The sequence below is a fragment of the Agelaius phoeniceus genome, chromosome W (genome assembly GCF_051311805.1).
Source record: "Agelaius phoeniceus isolate bAgePho1 chromosome W, bAgePho1.hap1, whole genome shotgun sequence".
NCBI classification, from domain to species: domain Eukaryota; kingdom Metazoa; phylum Chordata; class Aves; order Passeriformes; family Icteridae; genus Agelaius; species Agelaius phoeniceus.
In genome coordinates this window covers 644046-656540 of record NC_135301.1, presented here as the reverse complement: position 1 = coordinate 656540, position 12495 = coordinate 644046, and positions in this window count along the sequence as shown.

Below are 12495 nucleotides of genomic sequence, written 5' to 3'. Positions count from 1 at the left end.
TTCTCTCCGTAGGGCAGGGAAGGACTCTCGTATCCCGGTCGTCAGACTCAGCGCTGCCCGAGAAGATACAGAGACTGTAAAAATCATAAGGAGCAACTAGGACTGCAGAGGAAACAAACTGGAGAGAACAAAAGGTGATATTGTTCTCCTTCCCCTGGATTAGAAACATCCACTGCGCTTTGATGCCGGTGGCTGCCAGGGGCTCGTTAGGTCTCTTTAGGCAGGTGTAGGTGTTCACTTGTAGGTTTTCTCTCTGGACAAGTCAATTCAGACTTTGCTAAGCTTATATTTGAAAATTACTCTCTAGTTCAGTCCAGCATGACATTTTTGAATGTTGTAAAAAAAAAACATGTTACTTTGAATTTGCTAATGATGCGAAGCTTTAGGGAAAAATAAGATTTTGGTGTCAGGAGATAGGGGAAGAATTTAGTGGGGACGTTAGACTGGCGTAAAGCCTGCTTTAAGCTGGACTGGCACACTGGCAGATCCCCTATCCAACAGGAGTGCTTAGATTAGCCCGGGTGCTGCCCATTGTTTCTGTAGGAATAAATGTTTCCTGGCCTTCAGAAGTAAGCTGCTTTGAAAACCTGGAAGCTGCAGTACGGTGACAATCCACGTGCTTGGGATTCAAAGGAGATTTCAGAAGGGTGATGGGCTTTTGTCTTTTCCTACAAGTCCATGTAATCCTACGGAGGAGTTTTTAATTGCGTGCTGCCGAGTCATCCATCAGAGCCCTGTTGTACCGATCATCGTGCAAATACAAAACAAAAAATCAGAGCCTGTCCCAGCCCTTAGAGCCCAGCCCATTATTTCCTCAGGCTGCCTCTGTGTGCCATTGATACTCACCACGGGAGCGAGCTGAGGGTGGCTGCAGCTGTTGGGAGCAAACTCCTTCTCGGCACACAGCAATAGAACTGGGACGACGCCTGGGCCAGCGCCTCTCTGCTCTCGTCTCCCCAATCTCCAGCAGAGCAGCTCCGGCCCATCCGGGTGTGCGTGACCCAGTTCCCGATGGTCTGAACGCGCTGGGCAGCGCTCGGCTGCTGTGGGGGTTCAGGGAAGGCAGAGTGTGCATCATCATCCTCCTGAACCTAAGACAAACCCAAGGGAGAAGCCATAGGGTGGCAATCAGTCGCATCCATGCTAAATAAAACTCGCAGGTGTTTGTAAGGATTGTTTCTGCTTGTTCTTTGTTGTGCTTCTGTGCTTAGAAAGCGTCCCTTGAAAATGAGTTCAGTTCATCACTGGAAACTTTGTTTGCAGACCCTCACTGAGCAGAATTTGTTGCAGACTCGGTGCACGCTGTGCTGCCCTCCTGGGAGTGTGAGGAGCTCCAGCGTGCTACTTTGTGCTTTAGGACACTCTGAGGGATTTATTCCTTTTGGGATCCACGATGAGAATTCCCAAGAGAGGTAATAATAAGGTATGAGATTGGAAAAAAGCCTGTGTCCTTGGAATGTTGTTGTTGCTGTCAAAAGTTAATTTTTCCTTCTTCCTTAGCCGGTAGTCAGCTTTTTGCTTTATTTTTGTGGTATCAGTATTTGATTGTTTAAAAAATTGCTTCAGAAGAACTGCAGTGGCTGGCCACCAGGACCTTGTTCCGATTTGCCTATTTGCTTGTAGCTAAAACGTTTCCATATTGTTTATCATTCTATTGAAGAAACTGCTGCCCAGTCAACTAAGAACTGAACATCTCTCTGTCTGGGACATGGGGAGAGGATTTAGGTCATGTCTTTGTTTCCAGAAAAAAGTTCCAGTGTAGTTTCTAACTAGAGGAAAAGGGGGGGGTGCAGACTCGGGGCTCTGATGCCACTGGGGGCACCCCGAGGTGCCCAGGAGAGGGAGCCCCACTGCGGTGCAGGAGCAGGTATGTTATCACGTACTAGAGAGCAAATTATAAATAGAAATATGAAAATTATAAATATAAAAATATTTTTAAGTCGTTAAAAAAAGCGGGTTTTTTTACTTGTCAATAGGCAAGGTTTTGATGATAAAAATTATAAATACAAACAATATAAAGGTAGAAATCTAAGTCTAGAAATATAAATACATACAGAAAGTTTAAAACTAGAAGAAAAAATCAGTTGCAGCAGTAGATGCAATACATAATATTAAATAGATGTCTAGAATTTTATAGATATTATAGATAATTATTAATAGATTGCATCAAAAGAAACTATAAATATAAATGTGAATATAATTATACAAAGTATGAAAATATTTCGATATCGTTTAAAAGAAGGTGTTTTCTTGTATTTATTTGGTTAGAGATGGGGTTTTTCTTTGGATTAATAGAAGTATTCTAGAAATATAAATCTAACTGTAGAGAGATCCAATCGATAGAGGAGGATATTTCTAAAACCACAACCGAACGCCGCCGCCTTCGGGGGAATCGCACGAGCTCGGCCGAAGCAAGGCGAGAGCGGCCGACCCTGACGGCCTCGAGCGAACCGAGGCGAGGCTTCCGAGGCTGCCTGAAGCGAAGCGAGCCGAGCTCAGGCGAAGCGAGCCTGCTGCTCTCGTGCGCGCTGCTTAGCGCCAGTGCGCTCCCAGCCTAATGAGCTCCTGCCCGAGCCCGCGCTCCCGGTCGTGTCCGCGCCGTGGCCGGGCCGCCCGCGGGACGCGGCAGCGGGAGAGCCCCGAGCCGGGCGAGCTGAACGGGAGGCGGCGGCGCTTGCCCGCCCGCCGTCGGGGAGCCGAGGCGAGGCGAGCGGAGCCGAGGCGCGCCGAAGGCACAGAGCGGCTGGGAGTTGGGCCGAAGCGAGGCGAGCTCGGCCGAAGAGGCGAATGCAGGCGCCAAGAGCCGAGTTGAGGCGCCAAGAGCCGACTGGAGCCGAGCGTCTCCGGAGCGAGCCGAGCTCCGCCGAGCGCCGCAGCATCCCGGGCAGGGCGAGGCGCCGGGCCGGGCTCGGGGTGCAGCCGGGGCTCTGGGAGGCTTCCCCGCCTGTCCCTCTCTCTAGCCCTCCTTCCTTCTCCCCGTCTTCGCCTTCTCTCGCTCCCTTTCCCCCATTCCCTCTCCCCCCGCAAAGCCGGCTCCTTCCTGTCCTGTCCCTAGCCCGCTACTCCCTTCTGTTCCCCCTCTCTCCTTCCTGTGCCCAGCCTCCGTGTACCCTCGTCCCGGGCTTTCCCTTCCCGTGCCGCTTTCCTGCACAGCCCGAGCTCCCTCGCCGCCCTTTCTCGTGCCCTGCTCTCGCTCCTCTCTTCCCGTGCCCCCTTTCCTTCTTTGCCCCGCAGCCGCGGGGCTCGGGCTGCCGGAGAATAAAGCCCCGAGGGCCGGAGCCCGGCGCCCCTGGGCCCTTGCGGGAGTCCCCGCGCGGGGCCGGAGGCTCTCGGCGGATCCCCCCGTGCCGCTCAAGCAGCGCGGCCGACAGCGCCGGAGCTGCGGCTTTGCCGGCATCGCGCTGAGAGCGGCCCCCGCTCCGTGCCGGGCCGTCGCCGCCGCCTGTGCCGCTCCCTCTCTCGCTGCCCCTGGCCCGTGACAGCGAGGCTGGGCAGGAACCTCAAGCCTTCTGGGGGCTGCCCCCCCTTTCTTGTTGCAGCAGAATCCCTTGCTGGGGCCATGCACGTGTGGGAAGGGCTTGGGGGAAGCGCTGCGCTGCTGTCCAGGGCAGTCGGACTCGTTCTGAGCCTTCTTTGGGGGTCAGGGAAAGGGGGGGTGAAGGCTCGGGGCTCTGATGCCGTTGGGGGCAGCCCAAGGTGCCCAGGAGAGGGAGCCCCACGGCGGTGCAGGAGCAGGTGGGGGGCGGGCGAGGGGCGGGGGTCACGCTGGGTGCCGTCCCCCAGAGGGACCCAAAGCTGCCACCAAATGCACACGGAAATTGCATTCCAATGTCTTGGAACAGAGGCTCATCGGAAGTTCTCTCAGCTATCCAAGGCACGGAGCCCTGGAGCCAAGTCAGCCTGAGCTGCTGCGTGCTTGCTGTGAGCCTTGAGGTGAGCGCGCATCATTCCGGCCTGGGATCGATTGAAATGCGCTAAGGAAACCAGCTCTGGGGAGGGAGGGAGGGAGGGAGGGAGGGAAATGCTCTCTTAACATGTGCCAATGCTTCTGTCAAACTCATCAGGGCAGGACAGCGTTCAGACTGAAAGTGTAAGAAGATGTGGAGTGAGACAGAGAATCTGACAGGAGCATCGGACTCACAAGTGCACGAATTTTGCAGAGCGCCGCTTGGATTTAAACTCAGAAGTTGTAAGGAATTTGGGAGGGAGAAGGGACATTTCAGAAGGAGAAGAAGGAGAAGATGTTACAGTCCTGGCAAAACCTTTTGTTCTGGCTAATAAAAGAAGTTAGTTTAAAAAATAAAAAATAAAATTTAAAAAGTGTTTTTTTTTCCTTCACTGTTGTATTCGTTGGTGGTTCGTTATATGGTGTGTTGTTTTATTTCTTGGTCTTATTAACTCTGTGTAAATAGTTTTTTGAGTGAAGCTAACTTTCTGGACGGGTTGGTTTGTATTTGAGGTAGGATTAATTTCAAGAGGTTTCTTTCCTAGACTTCTGATAGGTATTCCTGGGATTTTGGTTTTGTTGTTTACTGCATGTATCAACAGAGAGATTTGGTAGGGCCAGCTGGGCTGCTGGAGTTTTGGGTGTTAATTTATGAGATGGCTTTTGTTCAATGCAGTTTTGAATTGTTGAATTGTTGAAAGGGTTTTTAATGTAGTGGTTTTAAGGCGGTTTTTAAGAATTGTTTGTATCGTTTCACGTTGTTTGTAGTTGGTGTATGATCAGGGATATGGTGGAACTTCTTGAACGTTCTGGTATTAGTGTTCCTAAGTTCCGATTTCTTTCTGGTTTGATTTTTTTTTTTTTAGTTTTATTTTTTGAGACAGGGGCATTTATATGGTGGGGTTTTATAGGCAATATGTTTTTAAATTTGGGTAGTGATATTTTTTAGTATTTTAATAGTATAGATTTTTTATTTTCATGCTTTTTTTAAATTTTAAAATAATTTTTAAAGATTATTGGTTATTATTTGTGGGTTAGCATAAATGTAGAGCTTTGGGGGCTTTTTTTAGTAATGTTTAGGGTCAGTTGTAGGGTTTTGAGTTTAGTGAGTTGGTTTGATTTTTTTAATTGGTGTTTGTTTTTACTAGCAGTTCTGTCATTTTCCATGTGTATCTGAGTTTTTTGGGGTTTTGAGCCATTGGTTTAGGAGGAAGTTTATGATGAGAATGTATGGAGCTTTTGGGCTAGTTATAGTGGGATTTAAAGTTTCTTTACAGTTAGGTTGGTTTGAGTTTTCCTTAGGGTTAAATGTCGTGGGGTCTTTGTTCTGTTAGTCCTAGAAATAGGTTTTGTTTGGATATGCTGCGATGGGATGAGCGTGGGCTGCGTACCGGTGCTGACGAAGGTGCGGTATTTTTGTGGTTCTGATGCGTTGGGTTAATGAATTGATATGGTCTAATATATAGATTAACGTAGAAATAAATACAAATATAAAAATAAATATAAAATGATAGTGGTAAACATAAATATAGAAAACAGATAAATATAAAAAACTATAATATATAGTATATTATTGTAACACACCATAATATATATAAATGATGGTCTATTTTATATATATATATATCTAAAGATATATAAATATAGATTGTAAATATAAAAATATTTAAATACAGTTAAAATAAATTGGGGTTTTTTTGATTTGATTTGGTTATAGGGTGGGGTTTTTTATAAATAATATAAATAACATAAAAATAGAAATACAAATATACAAATATATATTATATATACTGATATCTATAAATATTTATTATAAATAAATATAAGAAATATACAATATAAAAATTATATATCTATTTTCATATTATTTATATTATTTATAGAAAACCCCCTCCTCTGTGCAGTCTGTCACAGTTGCCCACAGTCTGTCGTGCTGCTTACAGAAGTGCCAAGAGCCAAAACCTTGAGGAACAGACCTTAATGTGACTCTATAAATGGCTTTAATAATCCCCTCCTTTCTTGTTTTCTTTTTGAGGCAATCCTGATTGCCTTTGGTTTTCTCCAGCCAGAGTTAATCCAAAATCTGTCTCTTTGGGCCCCTTTCTGGCCTTGCCTAGAGCACAGCACACTTTGTTCCCCCTTGAATGTTTCTCCTGGCTGGTGAGGCCATGAAAGGAGTGGGAGATGATGTGAGAGGAGCTCAGTGCGGGGCAATTGCAGAGTTCCTCGCTCTCCCCTGTGCAATAAGGAGGGGAGCAGTGCCCAGCAGGCAGACGATGGAACGAGTGGAGATGCCTTGTGAGGAAGGCAGAAGGAATTAATGTCTGCAGGAGCCCAGGGAGCGCTGGGGCTGTAACTGGGAGATGCACAGCAGACATTCTCCCCACACAGGGCAGGGCCGGTTTCTCCTGTTTCTGGGCAATGCCGGGGTGGCTGTCACTGCTGCTGCCACTGGAACTCTCAGCCCAGGGCTCAGGCCATCAGCGCCAGCAATCATCTCTGCCAGCTCATGGGCATTGCTGAATGTCTCCTGTGCTGCTCAGTGACGCTCAGCAGCCTCCGTTCTGCTCAAAATCATTTCAGTGGGAGCTATGAGGCACAAAAATGCTGAGACCGATTTCACAGAGCCACCTGTCCCTCGTGAGTGCAGGGTGCAATCCCAGCAGAGCAGGGGCAGCTCTCCCTGGCTGTGCTTTCTCTCAGCACCTGAATGACCCTCAGTGGTTGGCAGGAAAGGGGCTCCAGTAAAGTGCCTCCTTTCTCCTCTTCCTGGAGTCCCAGCTGCAGAAAGAACTGAGCAGTGGGGTGCAATCCTTGTTTGAAATGGCTGAGAATGAACCTCGATCCCAGCCTCAGAACTGAGCCCCGATCGTTGCGTTTGCCTTCTCCTGGGTGCGCTGCAGTCGCTGCCGTGCCCCAGGGCAGGGATTTGTGTGCCAGCCTTAGCAGGCTGAAGTGTTGGAGATCTCTGGGTGGGCAGGAAATGGAATGGGCTGCCTTGGCCGCACCTGCTCCTGCCAGCTGGATCCAATATCCATGGGGGACTTTGCAGGCACCGCGTGCGTCAGTCCCGCTCCTTAGGACAGGCTCCCAGCTCTGCCCTGGCACTGATCCGGGAGCTCTGGGACACCAAGGGTTTGGAGCGGCCCCTGAGCCTCGGCAATGCCTGCAGGGCTGGAGGCTTCCCTGGGCCAGGGCAGGGAATCCCTGCTCGTTCCCAGGCGGGAATGCCCGGGCTGGAGCAGCTGGGAGGCGTGGCCCATGGAAAGGGACGCGAGCTAAAGGCCGAGAGCTCCGGGGAAAGCAGCGGCTGCCAAGGGAGCTGAGCCAGAGGCAGCCCGGGCAGGGCAGAGGATGGGAATCCTGAAAGGTGAACGCGCCCAGACCGGCAGAGGGCAGAAAGCAAAAGTCCAAGCCAGCAAAAGACAACGTAAACCGTGGAGATAAAAAGACTCTTGAATTTGCCTTTTCATAATGAAATAAATCCAGCTGGAACAACATCAATAAAAGCAGTGGGAAGGATCATAGCAACAGGTGGGGTTTTGCTCAGCTCTGCTTTGCTTTGATTCCACTACAAAAGATCAAGGCTTCTCAGGAAGATGGAAATGAACACATAGGTTGATCCAAGAGCAGTGAAAAGTGGGAATGAGGCACTTTTAGCCCCAGGAATGGCTCTTCCCTTGTGCGCTAAGAGAGCTTCAGCAGCAATTCCCGCTTTGGTGACATTTTCCAACAACGTGGATTTTCTACAGGGGCAGACTTGGAAAAGAGCAGCTCCACGTTGAGATCATGTTGAGAGCTGCTCATGATTGTCACAGCTGCAGCTCCCCAGAAGCTGAACTGTTCACTGCAGAAAGAAGGAGAGGCAATTTGTTTTGCCATTCTCAGTGTGCTAACAATGTGTGCCATGCAAAGGTCACGAGCAGAGATGGCAGCAGGCTTTGCTCTGAGAAGCAGAACAGGTTGGATTTAGGGCATCCTAAGGAGATTGGAGTGAGACAAAAGCTCAGCTGCTAGGAGCAGAGGAGCACGTGGATCCATCCAGGGATTTCTGTCATAGAAAGCTAAATAGGCAAAGATCTGGCATCAGCTTTAATTGATGGCTGTCATCTTTCCGCTTTTGAGACCTAGTCAGTGGCACGGTATTGGCCAGAGTTTTAAACAGAAAATGGCATCAGGTGTTATGAATCTTAGCTAGGTGTGATTGCGTAAAGAAGGAAAGGAGAACAGCGCTGTTTCTCTTTGTTTTGGAGCCTGCAGCCATGGTGGCTGCTTTGCACAGTGCACGTTGGTAGCGGTCGGTGTGCGAGAGTCTGTCAAATGAATATGAAAGCTTCTGGCCATGCCTTGATCCCGCGCAAGGAGCACAGAGCGAGTTCTCCCCTCAGGAGCAGCCCTGTCGGCCGGCAGTGCCGGCTCCTCCCGGGCACTGCCATGCGCCTCCTCCTCCTGGCGGAGCCCGAGCAGAGAGCCCGCGTCCCCGAGTCCCCGGGCGGGATGCGAGTCCCGGGCTCGGGCCCGTCCCTCTGCTCCCGCTCAGTGCAAGGGGCTCGGTGCCGGCTGCTGCCGAGCCCCGGCCGCTGGGGCTCCGCTTCCTCTGCCAAAGCTGCCGCTGTCCCTGAGCGAGGCGGGGCAGCTGCCATGGCCCGGGAGCGCGGCCATCCTTGGCGAGCTGCTCCTTCCCGGCGGCGGCAGCTGGGAGCTGCCTCAGCCTGAGCTCAGGAGCCGGGCAGGAGCGCCCGGATCGTCACCCGCTGCTGCCCGCTCCGGCCCGGGCACCGGGCACCCCTTCGCTTCCCCCGGGCCGAGCGGATCCGGGGCTGTTCCCCGCGCCGCGGCAGCGCCCGGAGCCACGAGCGGCATCGCTCCGTGAGCCGGAGGCGGCGCAACAAACCCGGCTGGGGATAATGGGATATCGCAGTGCTGGGATAACGCGGTATTGCAGACAGGCTGCATTTGATGGCATCCTTTCAGGGCAGGCTTCCTACCTTCTAATGCCACGGGTGGGTTTTTTGCTAGCCTGAAGCAGTTCTCCCAGGAGAATCAAATGTGTGAGAGGTCCATTCCCTGTGACCATCTGTGGGGATGGCCGCAGTCAATTCCACCACCCTGTGAACTGAGACTAATAAATTGGGCATTTTTCTGGTCTCAGAATCGGGAGTCCTGTGGGTTGTTTGCTTGGTTTTTGGTTTTTTTTTGTTGTTGTTGTTTTTTGGTGGTTTTTTTTTTTGGTTTTTTTTTTTTGGTTTTTTTTTTTTTTGTTTGTTTGGTTTTTTTTTTGGGGTTTTTTTTTTTTTTTTGTGGTGGTGAAGGTGAGGAGGGCTCAGGGACAAAGTGCTCCGCTGCTGGCACTTGGACCCAGTCGCAGCTGGGCAGGCCGAGGGCTGTGAAGCCGGGACTTGAGCCCTGTGTTTCGGGGGTGCAGAACGAGGCTTGCCCAGGCCTGGAGCACAGAGGCCGAGTCCTGCATTTTGGGGCCCGGGGCCAGAGCCGAAATGCTGCGCGCGAGTGTTCGGAAGGCGGAGCCCCGGCCCGGCGCTGTCCGGGCCCGGCCCCGGCCTGACGGGGGCGGCTTCGGGGCTGAGAGAAGCGCTCAGGCGCTCCCTCGTGGCGCTCGGCAGCGGAGGCCGAGCTCCGGCCGAGGCTCTTCCCGGAGCCGGGACACTCGTGGGGCCTCTCCCCGGTGCCGATGGGCGGGGGGTGAGGAGCCGGGAGCGCGGCGTTGCGGAGCCCGTGGGGCCGGCGTTCGGGGGCTCGGGCCCAGCCCCCGCCGCGGTCTCGGGTGCCGGAGGCCCCGGGGCCGTTGCCGGGCGGGCGGGGAGGTGCCGGGGGCAGGAGGCGGGGCGGGAGCCGCGGTGTCCCCGGGCCTGGGCGGGTCCCGGCCGGGGCTCGGCGAGCCCGGGCCCGACGGAGCGGGACGGGAAGGCGCGGCCGGCGGTTGCCGCTCCCTGCCCGCCACTCCCGCCCGCGGCGCCGGGACACGGAAGGTGACACCGGGACGGGGCTCTGCGGGCTCAGGAGAGCCAGGCCCCTCCCGCCCCATAGCGATGCCAGTCCCGATGGCGACGGGGGAGAGGCGGCACCGCCCGGGGCCCCCCGGCAGAGCCAGGCAGCGCTCGGCCCCCGCAGCCCGGGCCGCGGTCACGGCCCCGCCGCAGCGGCCCAGGCTCCGAGCGGTCCCCGGCGGGAGCAGCCGTCGGGCGGGGCTCGCACAGCGCCGAGCGAGGCCCCCGAGCGATAGCCCCGGGACCGGGGGGGACAGGGGGGCGGGGCCGGCACAGGTGCGAGGGGCGGGGCCACGGAGCGCGGGCACGGGGCGATGCGACGGTGCCACCGAGGCCGGGGGTGGCGGGCAGAGCGCCGCTGGGGTGTGCCGGGCGGTGCCGCCTCTCCCCCGTCGGGCGGATGGAAGCGGCACCGGGCCCGGGACCGGTTTGGGGCCCGGGATGGCCGCGGACACGGGGCGCTGCCGGGTGCGGGATCGCGGCCGTTCCCCGGTGCGGAGCCGCCGTGTGGGGCCGGCACCACGCAGGGCGCCCTCTGGCGGACACGGAGCGCGGTGCGAGCGCGGCGCCCCCGCCTGGCGGGGGAACGCGGTGCGGGGGGCGGAGCCTGAAAACAGGTGGCGGGGACAGGGGCGGAACCGGGCGGCACAAGGGACGGGGCCTGAGAGAACGGGGGCGGGGCCAGGCGGCACAAAGGGCGGGACCAGGGGCGGGGCCGCCTCAGGTGTGCACGGCGGGCGCGGCTCAGGTGTGCGGGGCCCCAGAGCGGCTGCGCGGGGCGGGGCCGAGGTGTTTTAGACCCCGGAAATCGCCTCGGCCGCCATTTGCTCACTCAGAGCACGGTGCGGACGGGAGCTCCGTGTGCGGGCTCCGCAGGTAAGGCGCGGAGGCTTCGGCCTCCCTTTCTGTCCCTCTCTCTAGCCCTCCTTCCTTCCCCGCGTATTCCCTTTCTTTCTCCCCCTTCCCTCTCGCCCTAAACCGCTCCTTTCCTCTCCTCCCAAACCCGACTCCCCCCACTCGTTCCTGTCGTGTCCCTTCCCCACTACTCCCTTCTATTCCTCCTCTTTCCACCGTCCCTCTTGTCCCCCCTCGGCCTTTCCCTTCCTGTCCCGCTTCCGTCGTCACTCCGACCCCTCTCCCTCCCCGTCCTCACCACCCCCATCTCTCCTGTCTCCCCGTCCTCCCGTTTCCTTCTTTTCTCGCAGCCGCGGGGCTCGGGGTGCCGGGCAAGAATAAAGCCCTGAGGGCCGGAGCCCGGCGCCCCCGGCCTCGCTGGGGTCCCCACACGGGGCCGGAGCCGCTCTGCGGGTCCCCCCATTGCAGTCCAACACACCGCCCGACACCGCCGGGGCTCCGGCTTTCCCAACATCACATTGGGGGGGTCCTGGGGCGGGGGGCCCGAGTTACAGGGGCCCCCTCATTAGGAGGGGGTCCCAGGGGGGAGGGGGGTTTAGGAGGAGCCCCCTCGTTAGGAGGGGGTCCCAGTGGGGAGGGGGGGTCAGGAGGGGCCCCCTCATTAGGAGGGGGTCCCAGGGGGGAAGGGGGTTAGGAGGGGCCCCCTCCGGAGGAGGGGGTCCCTGGAGGGGGGTGGGGGAGGGCCCCCTCCGGAGGAGGGGGTCCAGGGGAGGGGGCGGGGCCTGGGGGGGCGTAATCCCCCTCCAGGCTCCGCCCCCTTCCCCGGACCCCCTCCTCTGGACGGGGTCCCACCCCGGCCCCCTCCAGGGACCCCCCTCCTCCGGACCGGGGCCCGGGAGGGCGGGTGGGGTGGGGGGGAAGCAGGGGTGGGCACGTCACTCTGCAGCGTGAGCTCACGTAAAAAAAAAAAATTGCCAGACACACGACCGTCCCCTGCCGTCCTGTCCCCGCCCGCCCCACCCTCCCCCCGGGCCCCGGTCCGGAGGAGGGGGTCCCTGGAGGGGGCCGGGGCGGGACCCCGTCCGGAGGAGGGCGTCCAGGGGAGGGGGTGGGGCCTGGGGGGTATTACCCCCAGGCCCCCCCCCCCTCCCCTGGACCCCCTCCTCCGGAGGGGGCCCTCCCCCACCCCCCCCCCCCAGGGACCCCCTCCTCCGGAGGGGGCCCCTCCTATCCCCCCCCCTCCCCCCTGGGACCCCCTCCTAACGAGGGGGCCCCTCCTATCCCCCCCCTCCCCCCTGGGACCCCCTCCTAATGAGGGGGCCCCTGTAACTCGGGCCCCCCGCCCCAGGACCCCCCCAGTGTGATGTTGGGAAAGCCGGAGCCCCGGCGGTGTCGGGCGGTGTGTTGGACTGCAATGGGGGGACCCGCAGAGCGGCTCCGGCCCCGTGTGGGGACCCCAGCGAGGCCGGGGGCGCCGGGCTCCGGCCCTCAGGGCTTTATTCTTGCCCGGCACCCCGAGCCCCGCGGCTGCGAGAAAAGGAGGAGAGTGGGGAATGGAAAACAAGAACAGGGGAACGGAGAAGAAGGTGGGGAGAGATCGGGGTGTGCAGGACAGCAGAGGACGGGGCTGGGGGGAAGGCAGGCTGGAGGAAGGAGCGGGATTGAGGGCGGGTGGGGAGCGACTGGTGG